Source organism: Lepisosteus oculatus, chromosome 5 (genome assembly GCF_040954835.1).
Source record: "Lepisosteus oculatus isolate fLepOcu1 chromosome 5, fLepOcu1.hap2, whole genome shotgun sequence".
NCBI classification, from domain to species: Eukaryota; Metazoa; Chordata; class Actinopteri; order Semionotiformes; family Lepisosteidae; genus Lepisosteus; species Lepisosteus oculatus.
Genome location: NC_090700.1, coordinates 38,596,976 through 38,614,588, shown reverse-complemented (window position 1 = coordinate 38,614,588; position 17,613 = coordinate 38,596,976). Strand labels below are relative to the sequence as shown.

At 40.5% G+C, this 17,613-nt stretch overlaps 1 protein-coding gene and 1 pseudogene across 3 annotated transcripts in view; both read left to right on the top strand.

The window, feature by feature from the left end:
- The window catches only part of optc (opticin), a 133,959-nt gene that overhangs the window by 91,234 nt on the left and 25,112 nt on the right, over nt 1-17,613 (top strand). The gene's annotated exons all lie outside the window — the stretch shown is intronic.
- Nucleotides 10,363-10,481, top strand: LOC138239326 (5S ribosomal RNA; annotated as a pseudogene).

The window sequence follows — 17,613 nt, the reverse complement described above, 5'->3', positions numbered from 1 at the left end:
GTTTCACAAGCTGAGTGTAATAGAGGGTAGAGAAGAGCAGAGATTCCATTGTATTTTATAATGAAACAAAGTATCTGCTTTATAATTCTTCACACCTCAATTGTTGTTTTCCTTACATCATTAGATCAGAGGGATTTCTCCATTCAGGCTTTATTAGATTTGTAGTTCAGAAATCTATCTTTAATTCTTTGGCATTGAGGCGTTAGATAAACTGATCCCAGGCCCCAGAGTCTTATATATATGTTGATTTATTCTGCTGTGTGCTGTGTGTGATTTTGTATGCAGTTAGACTTTGCATTCCCATTGGATTTATCCCAGATTCCTGCTCTGCCCCAAAGCAAAAACATGCTTAAATCATTAGGACCACTTTCAAACGTATTTGCCACTTGTGAAGGTGTAAAAGTCAAGCAAGACTTAATATGATAAATAAGAGGGTATTCAGAATATCTTTAATAATAAACAATAACTTTATTTTTAAGGATGTAGAGTCTCTGACTGCCACAAAACCCCTTTGATTGAGAAACGGTGGCCAGGAGAGCAGAGACCCATGAGGTTCTTTACTTGTTCATGTCTGTACGCGTGGTGGGCTGAGTCTCTGTAATATGCCATCTCCTCTCTCTGGCAGTCTTCTGTGTGGCAGCTGACTGGGTCCAGCCCTCCCGCCAGGCTCGGTGCGGCAGCACAAGCTGAAGATGGATTCGTCTGCCTTGGTCCTGTATTTAATCTTTTGCTTTTTTGCGCTCTTCCTCTCTTTTTTCCGTCTTTGCTGTTCCTCCTTCCCCCCCTTCTTCTTTTACATCTCCTCTGCTGCTGTTTCTCGTACCCGTTCCCCCCCTCTTCCTCCTCCTCTTTTCTGCTTCTGCACTTCCACCTGTCTCTACCTCCGTCCTCTCCTCTGCCTCCTCCTGGCAAGCTTTTCCGAGTTAGACATGAAATACAAAGGCTCCTTAGAATGGATGGGTGCACATTTATGTCTGATAGGGCTGTTTACTACCATAATTAATACACTTTTAAAACAGACGGGTACTCTGTTTCACACAGTTGCCATTAAGCTAAAAATGTGATATTTCCATGATGTTGTGACCATCTCTTATGAATTTATAAAATGTTAAAGGTTGAGGGTTTTTTTTTCTGTATAGAATTAAAATTATTTAAATGCCTCTGAATTTAGGGGGGTCTGTTTCAGCTAAATACCAGACTTTCAAAATGACTACCATCTCCTTTGAGAAGGCTTAAATATAAAATCTATGTAATGCTTCTGTTTTTATTGTTTTATTATTTTCAGAATTGTTCTGTTTTTTTAACTGAAATTGACTCAAATACTGTCTAGGGAAACCTGAGTTGTGTCCTAGATTCTTGTAATAATTAGTCCAGGAAATGGCTGAAAGCCAATTGAATTTTAACTGCACTATTGGGCCATATGATCCGTGTTTCAGCAGTATGTGACGCAGAGAGGGCACTACCCCTCTGAAATTAATTTAAATTGTTTTTAAATTATTCAGAAGCACAAACAAATACAAAGAAATAAAAATTTGCCAGAGCCTATAAACATCACAACCTGAATAGTTATTTCAGTCATGATATAGTTCTATATCAGAAAGTGGTTTACTTGTTGAATAATTATCGCATTTCAAATTGCTTAATCTTTTAGTTCTTTTCTGGCCTTACATTTCTGCTAAGATGTGATAATTTGGCGGCTTCCTGTGGTTGCAGCTAGCTGTAGTGACATGTCTGAATGACGATGCCTGGCTGTCCATACCTTTTAGTTTTGACTTATGTGACACCATAAGTTTTATACTGTCCTTAAATGCATTCACAAAAAAGAGGTCAGGGCTCAGGTTTCAGAACTGTAGGCTGGGACATGTTTAACTCGCAGTGACCCGTGACATCACTTGCAGTATTCACTGCCGAGACATGGCTCACAGCAAGATGTTGCACAACTAAATGTCGAGATAGCAAAGGCTTTTTGAATACTGTCAAAACTAGAAGAACCTAATAACACGTTGCATGTCAACAGTTATAAGATTTTCACACCTTATTATCTCCAATGTTTATACCTGAGGTGTTTATACTTGAGGTTTTATTGCCTTTTTAATTTAATTCCTGGGACAGGTGGTTCTGTATGTGCCTCTGCCCGCTTGTTAGAATTACTGTAGGAAAGAATAATTTATTGTGTGTATGTGTTTATATGAGTGTTTATTGGTTTCACACCAGTCTCCCAACTGAAGTCACATCTTGTGCAGAACAAAACCTTATGCCACCAAGGAATTAGTCATGCAAAAGGAACTTGAGTTTTTTATTCATGTTTTAAAGTCTAAAGGATAACACATGTAGCCTCATTAGGAGAACATAGGGAGGCTGGTGTCTGTCGTGTATTATTTAACTGCACAAGTGATTTAGCAGAATTCCACGGTACGGCTGAAGCAATGATAAGGTGCAAGGACTCAATAGCTGCAGGGTTTCTCGAAGAATGAAGGTTAAGAGATTAAGAATTGCCGTCGGCAAACCAGGCTTGGTTTTCCTTAAATGCAAAAACAGAAGGGTCCTCCCACAAGTGCCCCGGTTCCAGCAGTGAGAATGTTGTCCTTCTGCACTTACAGTATTTGGAACCTAGAGTCTGGCGCACACGTCCCAGAGAGATGAGAGAAGCTGTCCTGGAGAACGATACATCTGTTGTGTTGACACAGCTGTTCTCTCACGTTGCACAAACGGGTGTTGTATCCTGTATTTTAATTGGTGTGCCGTGAAATTTGTTTTTGTTTTTGTTACAAAACGTTTTTGCAATTACACATCACAAAAGATGCTTTGCAAAACATAATAAGAAAAATAACGATGCCGAACTCCACGATTATTCTCCTCATGCCTCAGGTTATAATGCCAGTAGTTCATTTTTTATTCTTTTTTTTTCTTAAATTAAAATGCTAAGGTAAATGGTGTTTAGCCATGAGCACTTTCATTTAAGAGCACATCAAAGTAGAAATTCTTGCAAAGAATTAGATCATCCTCCAAAATGTTGCTCCATAATATTGGAGTTATTGGAGCAGTTATTTCACAGTTCTTGACATGTATCTTCAGTGTAATTTTATTGAAAATTGACATTTTTGTACTGCTTTCCATTTAGAATGCATGTTGGTTTGACAGATAAATGAAAAATATAGAGATAACAGACCTTCATTTTGATATAAGTTTGGAAATTATATCAAATTTAAATTTGATTTATTTAAAGCACACAAAAGAATAGTGGGAAAAAAAATTCGGATGAAACAAAGTCTACAAAAGGCAAATTTCTTAAATGGATGCTGAAAATGAATTAGAAACTTAAATGAACTCTGCCAGAGTTTGAAGGGAAAAGCTAAAAGAGGATCTAAAGCTTTTTTCCCCAGCTTTTGGAATCAGATTTGTCTTTATATACCCAGCCGGAATGTATTCAGCTCTGAATATCAGCCTGTGCCATTACATTTCAGCAAACACCTGCTGTGCCCCAGAGGAGGGGAAGGAAGATCAGATGAGTTGCCTCGATGGAATAGGTAGAGTAGTACCGCTCTGAGGAGGCGGCACATCTCCGCCATTACTGTAAGCCTGCAGGTGGCCAGGAAGTTGCAGGAGTTGCTGTTTCACAGAGACCCAAGAGGATTTTTAAAAGTAGCTTTCCCCAGCAAGCTGTATTCATCAGTCACAAGTACTGTAAATAAGTTAAAAGAATATGTGGGCAAAACAGCAGGAAACTGTAAAATTATTGTGTAACCTGGTTTTACTGTGGTAAATATTCATGAGGCAGGATCAGTCAGACAGCAGAAACTGAGTGGCACAGAAGAAAGTTTTAACAGCAGGAATTCTGCTAGTGGAAATCAAGTTGAATAAGATCTCCAAAAACAGCTCATTTCATGTGAGGGCTTAAAAAAATAAATTAGACATAAGAGAAAACAGAAGACCTCAATGAACTTCCCAAAGACTACTGTACGCCAGCAGTCATATCACTGCAACTCACAACTGGCAGCTCACTGAAGCTAAATAGGTGTAAACCTGGTCAGTACCTGCATGGGAGACCTCCTGGAAAAAACTAATGTTGCTGCTGGAAGCGGTGTTAGTGGGGCCAACAGGGGGCGCTCAACCTGCGGTCTATGTGGGTCCTAATGTCCCAGTATAGTGACGGGGACACTATACTGTAAACAGGCGCCGTCCTTCGGATGAGACATAAACCGAGGTCCTGACTCTCTGTGGTCTCCTGGTCAAATTTCCCATTGGTCCTTACCAATCATGGCCTCCAAATAATCCCCCTCTATGAATTGGCTTCATTACTCTGCTCTCCTGATAGCTGATGTGTGGTGAGCGTTCTGGCACACTATGGCTGCCGTCACATCTTCCAGGTGGATGCTGCGCATTGGTGGTGGTGATGCTGCACATTACCTGTAAAGAGCTTTGAGTGGAGTGTCCAGAAAAGCGCTATATAAGTGTAAGCAATTATTATTATAATGCTTTTTATTCTTTTTAAGGCACCACTTTTTTAAAAGGATCAGTTGTTATTTTCGATTGACAAGATTCTTGGTAGCAGGGGCAATATTGAATATTTCCTGTAAGCTATACATCTCTAATTGAAAGCTAATATCACTATAGCCTCCTCTTGGTTTTTATAACAGTTAAGCAATGACAAGATTGAGTTTTTCTCCACTAAAAACTTGTGCATTAAGCCTGCTGCCACCTTGCAGAGGAAAGCTAAAGGGGCAGCATTTTAAACACCTCCCATACTGCTCTTTGTATGAACAGTAGCTTCAATAGCTTGTTATTGACAAGCAGAACATGGAAAATATACCACAGCTGAACAATGTGCCAATATATAGCTGGCCCTGCTCCTCCCCTAAGATCTGCTGTGGTAAGTTACATACACTTTAGTAACCTTTTTGTATGTTATCAATTAATTAGCAAAACCGTTAATCAAAGAACAAATAGCCAATTGCATGTGAAGCATATCAGAAATCGAAAAACATCAATAGTTGTTAACATCAATGCAACTGCAATGAAGGCAAAGCCTTTATGAGTAATTTGGCTTCTTGGTCTGAGGGGGTGACTGTCTGTGTGGACGAAGCAGTCTGAACACACACCCCCCAACGATAAACCTTTGTTTCCTTGTTGCTTACTTGTTTCCTTGGAACAAAGCAAGGCATAACCACCAAAAAATGTATTCACATATGTTTCAACATTTTTCAGTCACGGGTATCAGACTCCTAACTTGTCCCATCTCAGTTTGGACCTGTGCAGCATTGCAGGGAAGAACGCCAAAACACAGAGTTTTGCTGAACGTGCCAAATTATGAAACATAAAGAAACTAACCATATTTAAGTGAACAAATAGTGTTTGAACTGTTTTATGTTGTTTTCTTATTTCATAATTGTGTATCAAATAATCAGCTGTTTAATGATTTGAAAGCTAGGAAGAAAGCAAGCCAACCAAAAAACCCAAAGAGCAGGAACCTAGATTCTTTTCTATATAAAACCGACCAGTGAAATTACAGGAGCAGAGCCTGGAGATAATGATAATGTAATATATACAGTATGGGAATTTAATAGGAAAGACGAGGACTGCTAAATAAAGGCTGATTTCTTTAATTGGTTGATTGAAGTTAAATGTTTAGCACTATGTAGTAAAGTCAGCAATTGAAGTCTGGTGACTGTGATGGGAGCTGTTTGGTTTAGTTTCCTTGTGATGAGGAAGGCTAGGCACTACAGCTTTTTTGTATTTTTTCAGTGTCAGTTCAGTGAAGGATGTTATAGATATTAGATAAATTTTGTGTCCTCTGCGTTGGAGTAAAGTGCAGTGTTTTGTATCCTGAAATTATGGCAAAGCTGCAAAATTATCTTGATTTGGGTCTGAAGTTAAACTATGACCCAAACATCATCAAACAAGGAAGGCCCAAACACACTAAGTAAATGTATCTCCGTTGTGGTTTAACCTGTAAATGCCAAGCCAGGTTCCAACAGTCAGATCTGTAACACAAAGCCATGACCATTGAACGCAGAGAAACATGAGGAAAATGGTGTAGAAGTGAATGTGTGTAGGATAAGATGACAGCTGGGTGGTGTTCAGGCCTATCACAGTGAGGTGTCTGGTTCTTGTTAACAGTGTTGATTTGCAGATGCGGGGTTGTGACTTTTCACACCATTTCAGCCCAGTCTGGAGAGGGATGTGATCTCAGAATCTCAGAAGTGGAACTAAATTAGAAAAAAATCATACCAAGGCTTTGCTAGCCAAAATTCAGTGATGATAAACAACAGATGGAGTTACTTTTATTGCTCTGCAAGATGAAATCTGAGCTCACACAGCCATGTAGATGTGATTTTAAGCCTGAGGTATCCCTGCAATTTTAGCTGCATTCCCTTGGTCATATAAAAGCTGTTTTTCATTTGCCAAGGTAAGTTGATTGAAACGTCAGTGGAAAAATGGCTAAAACAGTCTTTGTGTGATTGTCACCTTGGAGAGTTAAGTCTGAATTATTAAAGTCTGAATGGGGAAAAAAACAAATGTGAAAAATGTGCTGGAAATGTTTTGTAACGCTTACGGCCGACAGGCACTGTGTAAGAGCCGGCGTACCAGAGCAGGTGACGTCACCGCCCTTCCCTGTGATAGCAGGACTACAGGTACTGGGCTGTAGGGAGATCTCTCTTTGGCTCACCGGGCTTGGTCCCTGTTGAGTGACGCAGGAGTCCCGGGATCGAGCCCTCGACGGTGGGGGGCCGACCTAATGCGGCAAGGGCGCCCGTCTGAGCCCCCGTTGCGTTACAGTTTTGATTCTGATGAAGCTGAACACTGAACAATCATCAAGACCTGCTTTTATGGCACAGTATAACCATTTAGCAATAATCATAGAGATTGATTTGTATTCTAAATCACCCCAATGTGCTTTACACATACTGTAGCAGGGGTATCTACTTCACCCACCACAAAAAGCGCAGCTCTCTCCTGCACCGCACGCAGCAGCCTTCCTGCAGCAGAGGCTAGAGAAGTTGCTGCACCTCTGTCATTAAGGGGGGAGGCCAGGAAGACCGGACTGGAATTGATGAGTAGGCTGAGTTTGAAATACCTTCAGAGCCATGCAATGGGATCTTTCATAAGCAAGTTGTCTGGACCTCCCATCTGAAGGACAGTGTCTCCTATATTAGTGTCCCCTGGACAGTGTCCCCTTTTAGGAGATGATCACTGCTGTGTGCCAGACATTATGAAATTGCCCATGTTAAAGCTAAGATAGAAACAGTCTTAGTCCAATCTTTATGTGGAACACTGTAGTTTTCCGGCTGACTTTGACATTTTTCCACACCAGGACCATTTTGTTTCCGTATTGGTGTAATTATTAGCAGGTGTGCAGAAGACAAAATTATCAATGGGGATTGCTGATTAGAAATAGGAAAGAAAATAAGACCGGAAAACTGCAAAACAAACAGCGAGGATATTGAGTCCCATGGTGAACTTGTAATTGGTGTATAATGGTGGTAATGACTTATGAAGCACAAATAGCACCTGGCATCATTACACAAGAGTCATTGTGATAATTAAGATGGAAGAATTAGCAGAAATTTGTGCATTTGTGCCTACAAAGTACTTAAACTAGTTTCCCATGGTATGACCAAAAAAACAAAGGATACAATCTTGTTTTTTATATCAGTATTGTACAGATCACAATGTGTTTTCAAATGAACTGCTCCAGGATTTAAGTCTTCAATGACTTGTGTGCCTTTCTCTTCATTAAAATGAAGGAGAGCTAGCCACTGACCAGATGTATGTTACGCCACGGTCCCGGGGGACTCGTCATTCCACCTCGCATTCCAGCTCAGTTCCCAATTAGCCCATTTACCCCGGCCTATTTAATGCTGCTTCTCACTCTCCCCTGTGCTCAGTATTAGGGGTTTTCCTGGCTAGAGCTACTTCCATTTTCGCCTCGACTTGCTACTTGGTTTTTGGCTTCCTGACCCCGGTTTGTTCTCCGACTACGTCTCCTGGTTTTGGTTTTGGTACTTGGGTTATCGTTCTGGTTTCAACTCTCGGCTTCCTCGCAGCTTACAGCTCCACTTCTTGTTTTGTACTTTTGCACCGGCTTGTTTACCTATGGCTTTCGGACCTCGGATTGTTATATCGACTACGCCTCTAAAGATCTTTCTGGTTTTCTGCATAGGGTCCTCACTACTATTTCTAACCAGATTTGCATCTGTTTAGTTCAGACCCTTGCAGTAGTTCTTAGATCTTGATGTATACGAAGTTAACCATCCATCTATCAGTCCACCAGTGCTTTTTCAGAAAGCCAGTTGTTGCTGGTAAAGTTGTATGGCAACCCGGAGTATCTCATTAGTATACTGGGCAATGTACTGTAGGACACCAGTCTATCAAGGGTACACAAGTGCACTCACATCCAGACTTTAGAAACTAGAAGTTAAGAAGTTAGGAGTGAACTGGAGCATCCAGCAAACATGCAAAGAGTTGCAGGAAGGACATGTAAACTCCACACAGAAGGTGCTCCAAGTTAGAATCAAACCCGGGACCCAAGAGCTGTGATGCAGCAGCATCCACAAACATCGTTCTAACAGCTTCATCCAATTCAGGTTTGCTGGAATGTCAAAGCCTATCCCAGCAAGCAACGGGCACAAGGCTGGGTACACCTTGGATGGTACGCCAGTCTGTTGCAGAATATTGTATGTACAGTGCCTTGCGAAAGTATTCGGCCCCCTTGAACTTTTCAACCTTTTGCCACATTTCAGGCTTCAAACATAAAGATATAAATTTTTTATTTTATGTGAAGAATCATCAACAAGTGGGACACAATTGTGAAGTGGAACGAAATCTATTGGATTTTTGAAACTTTAACTAATAAAAAAATGAAAAGTGGGGCGTGCAAAATTATTCGGCCCCCTTGCGTTAATACTTTGTAGAGCCACCTTTTGCTGCGATTACAGCTGCAAGTCGCTTGGGGTATGTCTCTATCAGTTTTGCACATCGAGAGACTGAAATTCTTGCCCATTCTTCCTTGCAAAACAGCTCGAGCTCAGTGAGGTTGGATGGAGAGCGTTTGTGAACAGCAGTTTTCAGCTCTTTCCACAGATTCTCGATTGGATTCAGGTCTGGACTTTGACTTGGCCATTCAAACACCTGGATACGTTTATTTGTGAACCATTCCTTTGTAGATTTTGCTGTATGTTTGGGATCATTGTTTTGTTGGAAGATAAATCTCCGTCCCAGTTTCAGGTCTTTTGCAGACTCCAACAGGTTTTCATCCAGAATGGTCCTGTATTTGGCTGCATCCATCTTCCCCTCAATTTTAACCATCTTCCCTGTCCCCGCTGAAGAAAAGCAGGCCCAAACCATGATGCTGCCACCACCATGTTTGACAGTGGGGATGGTGTGTTGAGGCTGATGAGCTGTGAGTCTTTTACGCCAAACATATCGTTTTGCATTGTGGCCAAAAAGTTCGATTTTGGTTTCATCTGACCAGAGCACCTTCTTCCACATGTTTGGGGTGTCTCCCAGGTGGCTTGTGGCAAACTTTAGACGAGACTTTTTATGGATATCTTTGAGAAATGGCTTTCTTCTTGCCACTCTTCCATAAAGGCCAGATTTGTGCAGTGTAAGACTGATTGTTGTCCTATGGACAGACTCTCCCACCTCAGCTGTAGTTCTCTGCAGTTCATCCAGAGTGATCATGGGCCTCTTGGCTGCATCTCTGATCAGTCTTCTCCTTGTCTGAGCTGAAAGTTTAGAGGGACAGCCAGGTCTTGGTAGATTTGCAGTGGTCTGATACTCCTTCCATTTCAAGATGATCGCTTGCACAGTGCTCCTTGGGATGTTTGAAGCTTGGGAAATCTTTTTGTATCCAAATCCGGCTTTAAACTTCTCCACAACAGTATTACGGACCTGCCTGGTGTGTTCCTTGGTCTTCATGATGCTCTCTGCGCTTTCAACAGAACCTTGAGACTATCACAGAGCAGGTGCATTTATACAGAGACTTGATTACACACAGGTGGATTCTATTTATCACCATCAGTCATTTAGGACAACATTGGATCATTCAGAGATCCTCGCTGAACTTCTGGAGTGAGTTTGCTGCACTGAAAGTACAGGGGCCGAATAATTTTGCACGCCCCACTTTTCATTTTTTTATTAGTTAAAAAAGTTTCAAAAATCCAATAGATTTCGTTCCACTTCACAATTGTGTCCCACTTGTTGGTGATTCTTCACATAAAATAAAAAATTTATATCTTTATGTTTGAAGCCTGAAATGTGGCAAAAGGTTGAAAAGTTCAAGGGGGCCGAATACTTTCGCAAGGCACTGTATATTGTGCAATAAAGGCATATTGTAAGCCCATGAATCGGCCACATCACCTTGCTTACGCCCACACCACCTTGAGCACGTCCAATCTCATCTGATCTCAGGAGCTAAGCAGGATCGGGCCTGGTTAGTACTTGGAAGAGAGACCGCCTGGGAATACCAGGTGCTGTAAACTTTGGGGGGAGGGGTGGCACTGAATCTGCGCCTGGTAGATTGCCGGTTCAAATCCTGCGGCCGGCAGAGGAATCCTACTCCACTGGGTCCCTGAGCAAGGCCCTTAACCCCAACTGCTCCAGGGGGGCTGTACAATGGCTGACCCTGCGCTCTGACTCCAAGCTTCTCTCCCTGTCTGTGTCTCTCATGGAGAGCAAGCTGGGGTATGCGAAAAGACGAATTCCAAATGCAAGAAATTGTATATGGCTAATAAAGTGATCTTATCTCTTATCTTAATCAGTACTAGAGATGTACCCAGTACTGTACAGCAAAGGTGTAGGATTACAATATAATGTGTGGATCTGTGCAACAGAGAATTAGGTTCATGTTTTGGAATAATGGCTGCAAATTTGCATGAATGTTGATTGAATATGTCTATGGTCAAATTACATTGATCAGATGATCACCACTGGCAATCCCAAATTCATATCACATGCTGGGTGAGTTATGCTTCATTTTGAAGTGAGACCAGAGAATTTCAGAAACATCCCTTGTAATTGTGGGACCATGGAAATCAGATGGAGAACAGGAAATATCTTAAATCTCATAGTTATAAAACCTTCGATCCCTTTAGGGAAAGTGGGGAACATTCTGATCCCATTCTGTTTATATGTGCATTAAATGGTCCATGTTCTGCAGACCATGAGTTACCTCTGTTTATGCCACCCTTGCCGTATTCCCAGCAAAAGTGATTCAGCCTTCGAGAAGATGCTGGCAAATATACTGTATAAGAAAAATACAAAACGGGAAAACAATACCATCTGTTTTTAGTTTTGTGGGTAGCTAATCTTAAATTAATTAAATCTTAATTCTTCAGTTGCATTTCATTTCATAATTGACAGATACTTTCCTAGAATTCCTAATTTCTCATGCAAAAGATGGTTAAATGCCTTGTAAATGACAGAATTTATTTTAACACAAAATGCGTGTCAAAATGTAATGACTAACATTACTCAAAATATTTTTATTGTCATGGCAAAAAATGTGATTCTTATTGTAAGACGTTCAGTAAGGTTCCAAGGTTGCAAACACAGATTATTAATTAGTCAAAATCTACTGCATTTGAGGCTTTGGTTGAGAACATATTCATTTACTAATTCATCCCACAGTATTAGACATCTTCTTCCACATATTCAGTGATCACTCCTTCAAATGCATTTTTAAATTCCTTTTCTCAATAGCCACCCATGTCATTTCTTCATATGATATATTCTGGGAGCACCTGTAGTGCATTTGAAGCACAGACTCCCTGTTAATACCCTAAGATAATACAGAGACCTCCGTTACACTTTCCAAAAGCTTGTTTTGGTTTTTGGTTTAAACTGGACCTTCACCACTTTGAATAAACCATCAGTCAGAATAAATCATTTGACATGACATAGGTTAAGGTGCTTTGGTGGCCAGCCTCATTATTTTGGAATTTTGTGTACTGTTGTGCAACGTAGTCATATCAGAGCTCTCCGAACCTACAGCAACATGACTATGCAGTTACCCCTTGTGTGTAGGTTGGATAAATTCATATGATTTGGGATTTGCAGACTCACTATTGTCAAACCTTTTCCTGGGACTCTGTCTTTCTCAGTCATGTTTGCTGCAGGGCAGAATAAGATGAACATATGAAAGTATGAAGGTGCCAATACTGGGGCAGAGAAAAAATAAGGATTGTGTTTTTCACTTTAACTTCCATTTTTGGATTTGAGATAGTCAAAATCCAGGGGGCGAACAAAATGAGCGAATGTACTGGAGCGAAATATTTGGACTTGTTTTATCTTGAGTTTTTGTAGCCATATTGGTAAGCATTGTTGCACTGAGAACTTTGGGACTGGGTGCAGTATCTGTGTGTTTGTGTGTGTGTGTGTCTTTGTAGTCATTTCTGTTTCTGCTGCAATGGCAAGGAATGGGTTTGAAAGAGAGAGTAAAGGAGAGCGTAACTCAGGAGTCTAGACTTCCCTGTTCGTGTGTGACCGTTATGAAACCAGAATTAAGAGCTGTAATAAGAAACATGGGGGTGGAGGACTTACACATTATAAAATTAATGTAATGAACTATGTTTCATTCAAAACGGTCGGCTTGTCTTTGAAATAGCCCCTGGCTAGAACAGCAGGCATGAGCTTTCAGTGGATCCTCCTTTTTCAGGATGTAGAACAGCCTGTAAGTTTTAAATCAATCACAGGCTCTTATTTGTTCAAACAAATCCTGGAGATGTTCATTTGCAGTCACCCTCTGTATGCTTTGTTTCGGTTTTAACATATTGATTAATTAAAAATCTCACAGTGGGCCAAAAAACATCCAAAACATCAGATTTTTACATTATTTTTGCTCGGTACCCCTCTCTTTTGCCCACACACAATGATCTCAGCTCCATCATTCAACAAGGCCGATAATGGTAGGCATGTTGCCTTTGAGTTCAATAGGTAGGTACTTTATTAATCCCATGTGGGAAATACAAGTGCTACAGCAGAAAGGCACAATCAACACTGTACAGTACAAATGTAGTAATACAATAAATACATTTTAAAAAAGGAATAAAGTATCAGAAACAAAACAGAAAATGCACACACACAAAAAAGTATGAATGTACAGAACACAAGGAAGATGTATAGATATATATAGTATAGATATAGTATAGATATTACACACTCCCAAGCATATTGCACAGAGTAGGTAACTATTGCACTTATTGCACAGTTGTGAATAATAAATTGCCCATTCCACTTCCACGTATTGTACTTCTATGCAGAGGTAGACAGAACACCATTACATTACAACATTACAAACCAGTCTGTTGTGCTTAAGCAAATGAATTAACTTCACTCCTGGTCCAGGAGAGGTGCATCCCTCTAGGTTTTATGGACAATTAGTCTTAAAAGCAATTATAACAATGGCCAATTAAGTCAGTGTTTCATCGCATTATTTCATTAGATGCTCATGTTAGAATGGAACCTAGAATACCTTCTGGAACGAGGAGTGAGCTCTGACTAGGACATGAGTAATAGTCTTCTCCTTGGTCATGCATAACCTTTTCCCTGTGCAGTGTCACAGTGCTTATTTAATGTGCTGTACCTGGCTGTATTTGAGATTGACACTGTTCTCTTCCCTTGGTGTGCCTGTCCCTCACTGCAGTACTTGTAAAACTGAGACAATAAAGGTAGACGTTTCTGCTTAAGATCACACTGGATGGTACAGTGGAGTGGCGGCAGAGGAAATGAGACGCTGTTCTCTGCTGGTTACCTCAGTACTTCATGCAGCTTTCCTATCTGCTCACATCAGATAGTGTTTAAGGTATTTTTTTAAAATAGATTTTGAAAATAGATTCCAGAACTGGTTATGCATCCAAAAAATGTGAGGCGGAGACATATAACATCCTGACATGAAGAGGCTGATTTACAGATTTGTAATTGGCAGCTGTAGATGGTCAGAGATGTAACTGTAATGTTGGTTTAGCAATAAATTAATGGAGTGTCTCAAATAATGACATGCCAGCAGTGACAGGGAAGACAGCAGGGCAGACCAACACCATATGGAGCATTTTGCATTCAGGGCAAGGAAGGTGTTGGCTTTAGGATGAGTTGAGAATCTGCACTCTTGGAATGAACCAATGGTCTTCACGTACTGTATAGCGCATTGAAAGTTCAGTGTATTAGAACCAGTGCTTCCCTTTCCCACCACTAGAGGTCGCCAGTATTTTAGCCCAATGTCTACTTCAGCCTTTCCAATGGACGGACAGGAGGAAATCCTCATTTTGACCTCGTGCTGGACATTGCATGCTGTATTAGTTGCATGCCAAAAAAGAGGTTTTTAAGTGCATAAGGTTTGCTCTTCAGCATTGGCTGATTTTGTGTCCATGATTGTAAATGTTTGAACCATTCTTTACCATAGCCCCCTGCAATTAACACAGTTTTTCTAACAACTTTTCTTCACTTTATTGCACTTTGCCATGATTGCACCTAGGCAGTCACCATTTTCAGCCACACTCGAACCATTTTTGTCACATTCCATCTCTGAAGTATAAAGGAACACCTGCGATAGGTGTTCCTGTTCTGTAGTCTGCATCTCTTAATTTTCAGGTGTAGCCCCCTCTAGAGGTGAACTGTAGAAGTGAGACAACACTCCAAGCCAGTCAGCCAGTGCTGTGTTCTCATTTGGTGCTTGTTAGGCCAGCCCTCAGCCATCTCTGATTTTTTTTTTACAATAGCTTCTGTGCTGCATTGTTAGGTCTGTGAGGTCAGAGATTATTGTATACTGGCTTCTATATAGACAATACATATTGCACACAGCTGCATTGATGTATAATAATTATAAAGATATTGGAAAAATATGTGCACTTACTGATGTGATATCTTCATTTAAATATTTGATGGCTTTTTCATAATTCTTATTAAAACAGACATGTCAAAGTGTTGTTTGCCTTCCAAGGGCAATAATGCCTTCATTTTCATATTCTGCTTGAAAGCAAGTCAAATGTAATCAAGTGAAAAGGCAGATGAGCACTGGCTCTGAGTTCACACTGACATTCCCTGTGTTTGGGGACTGTAGGGGTCTGGAAACTGCTGATAACCAGCTTCTTTTGAGAAATGGCTGGACGAGACCATTGGTGCCATTAACTTCTATCAAGCCATATGAGCTATATGGGTCAAATGGCCTTCTCTATATCCTCTATATACCAGCATACTTTCTTAAGTTGGTATATTCTAAATACCAGCATACTTTCTTATGCTGTTATGTTACAGCCCTGGAGGTGTTGTAAAGGTTTAGATCAGCACAGTGCACGTTTTGGGAGTGATCACACTTGAGAAAAGGCAGTCCAGGGCTGGGTTAAAACACACATGTGGAAATGAGTCTTTGTTTTCTTGGAAGAAAAACACCTTTCCAGCTCATATCTTATCTTCATCCAGGGCTGCACAGCTTGAGGTGTGATAGATCTCCCACTTCCTTTGTAGCTCATCCGCTTGCATCTAGAGTGAACGTCTTGTTCCTTCAGCAGATCCTAGTGTGAATATCAGATTTGACCTGAACAAAGGCAAAAGAATAAGGTAATTTCACAGCTTTCTTGCTGCAGGGCAAAATCTGATCCCTCCCATTTTATGAATATCATGCAATTTTATGAAAGACTACTGGTAAGGTGTTAGTATGTATTAAGAGCATGTTGAATAAATGTAGAGGTAGAGAAAATGGTGTTTTGCAGAAAGGAAGAGCTGAAAGGAGTTCTGAATGAGTATCGTTTCCACATAAGACAAAACATTGCCTGTATGGTATGGTAATAAAAATAAAAATTAAATGGGTACTGTTGCGCTGGGTTTACATACAGTAGATGAATGTTTATGATACATAATGTAAGTGTAGACAAGCATTTTCCATTGTGATAAGCAGATCTTGGAATTCCTAATCTTTACTACAGTTCTAACAATAGGGTATGAAAGGATTCATGTCTGATAGTGAATTTAAGGATCATTTTTAATTGGCTGCTTATTTCCCCCTGTCCTCATGTTCTTGAAATTCCAGGGTGTGTTTAATTGCTTCCCCTCAAGCAAGTCACGAAAGAGACAGTTAACAAGCGTGTGATGCTGTCATAGTTTTGTTAATACAGATCAGAAAGATTAGATTTTTTCAGTTGTTTGAGCAGTAATTAGGAAGTTAACAGGAGGGTCCTTCTTGGGGAAACTGATGGAAGGATAATTTGGTTTATTGAGGACCTTAGAGCCCTGAGAGCCTGTTTTATTGCAAATTTCACCCTAATTTAAAACTTTCTGATCACGCAGCCCATTTCCCTACAAGGCTCACGGGTGATTGTTTCAGCATTATTACAGATATGACCTCACCCACTTTATTCCTACTGTCGAATTTGAGCTGCACCCCTTAAAAATGAACGTCTGTTCCCTTCAACAAGTTTGCTTCCCATAGTTTACTTGTGTTGAATTGATGCTACACACTTGGTGGAGGTTACCTATGGCTCTGTAAGGAACAGTACCCAGTGGCACGACACGCCTGTAGTGCGGATTTACATGGAGGTCATTTTATTATTAGAATTAGATGCTTCTGAAGGTAATATGGCAATTGTTTTGTGGTTTTGTTATGGGATTCTGTGCCAATAACTCTGTTGTGTACTATATTACATTGTAAAAGGGGACTTTGGCCCTATCCTTCATAGTATCCTGCCCCTAAACAAGACTTGTGACCCGCCTGCTTGGCCACCTTTTTACTTTCTTCGCCCTAGCAAAGACCAAGCATCAGAAGGAAACAATCTTGAAATGCTTGGCACTTGCAGTTGCTCAAGGTGGCTTTATTTTCCTTCGTTGTTTGATTAGTAATTGGCCCATGAGCATCAATTTTTTTATTTATCAGCAGTGAGGTCCATGAGGATTGGTACAAATGTTCAAAATGCTCTAACACAGAAGCTGTGAACTTAACACAGGTGATAGACCTCAGATTTATGGGGACTGCAGCTTGTAGACCCCTGTAGCAATAGGCCTATAAAAGTTAATCAAACACAAGTGCTTGTTTTGTAAAGCTTGGGTTTTAGTTTGTACGCTGTACCAAGAGAGTTCCCCACACCAGATAGAATTTACAAATCTGTGGCAAAGTTAACATGTTTGAAATGTAGAGTGATGATTTACATTCTGGTTACATTGCCTATGGGCAGCTTACATACAGTATGTTTCCTTGGATGTGGCAAGCCCATCTGAAGTATTTTAGAAATTCAGTATTCACCCACCACTAGACATGCTTGCCTGTACATTTCCTCTCATATCACTGAGCTTTACTGCTTGCCTTCCACAGGACATGATCTTTTTAGGTCCTGTTAAGCCCTATCCATTAAATCCACAGGACAAGATCTTGCTGGAATTCAAGCTTTAAGATGGTGCAAGCAAATGGTTTCATTAAGATTTTATTAAACAGGAAGACCTCTTTGCTCAGCAAGGAGTTGTAATGATCTGAATGCTCCTTTTATTCACTGTACTTTCTCCCAATCTTGTTGAGTGTTTTTAATTGTATTTCACAGGATTCTGCTGTTTCTCCTTACACTCTTTGTCATAGCGTATACTGTAGTTTTGCTTTGCCTTATTCCTTATCTGAACAGATAACTCTTCTTCACT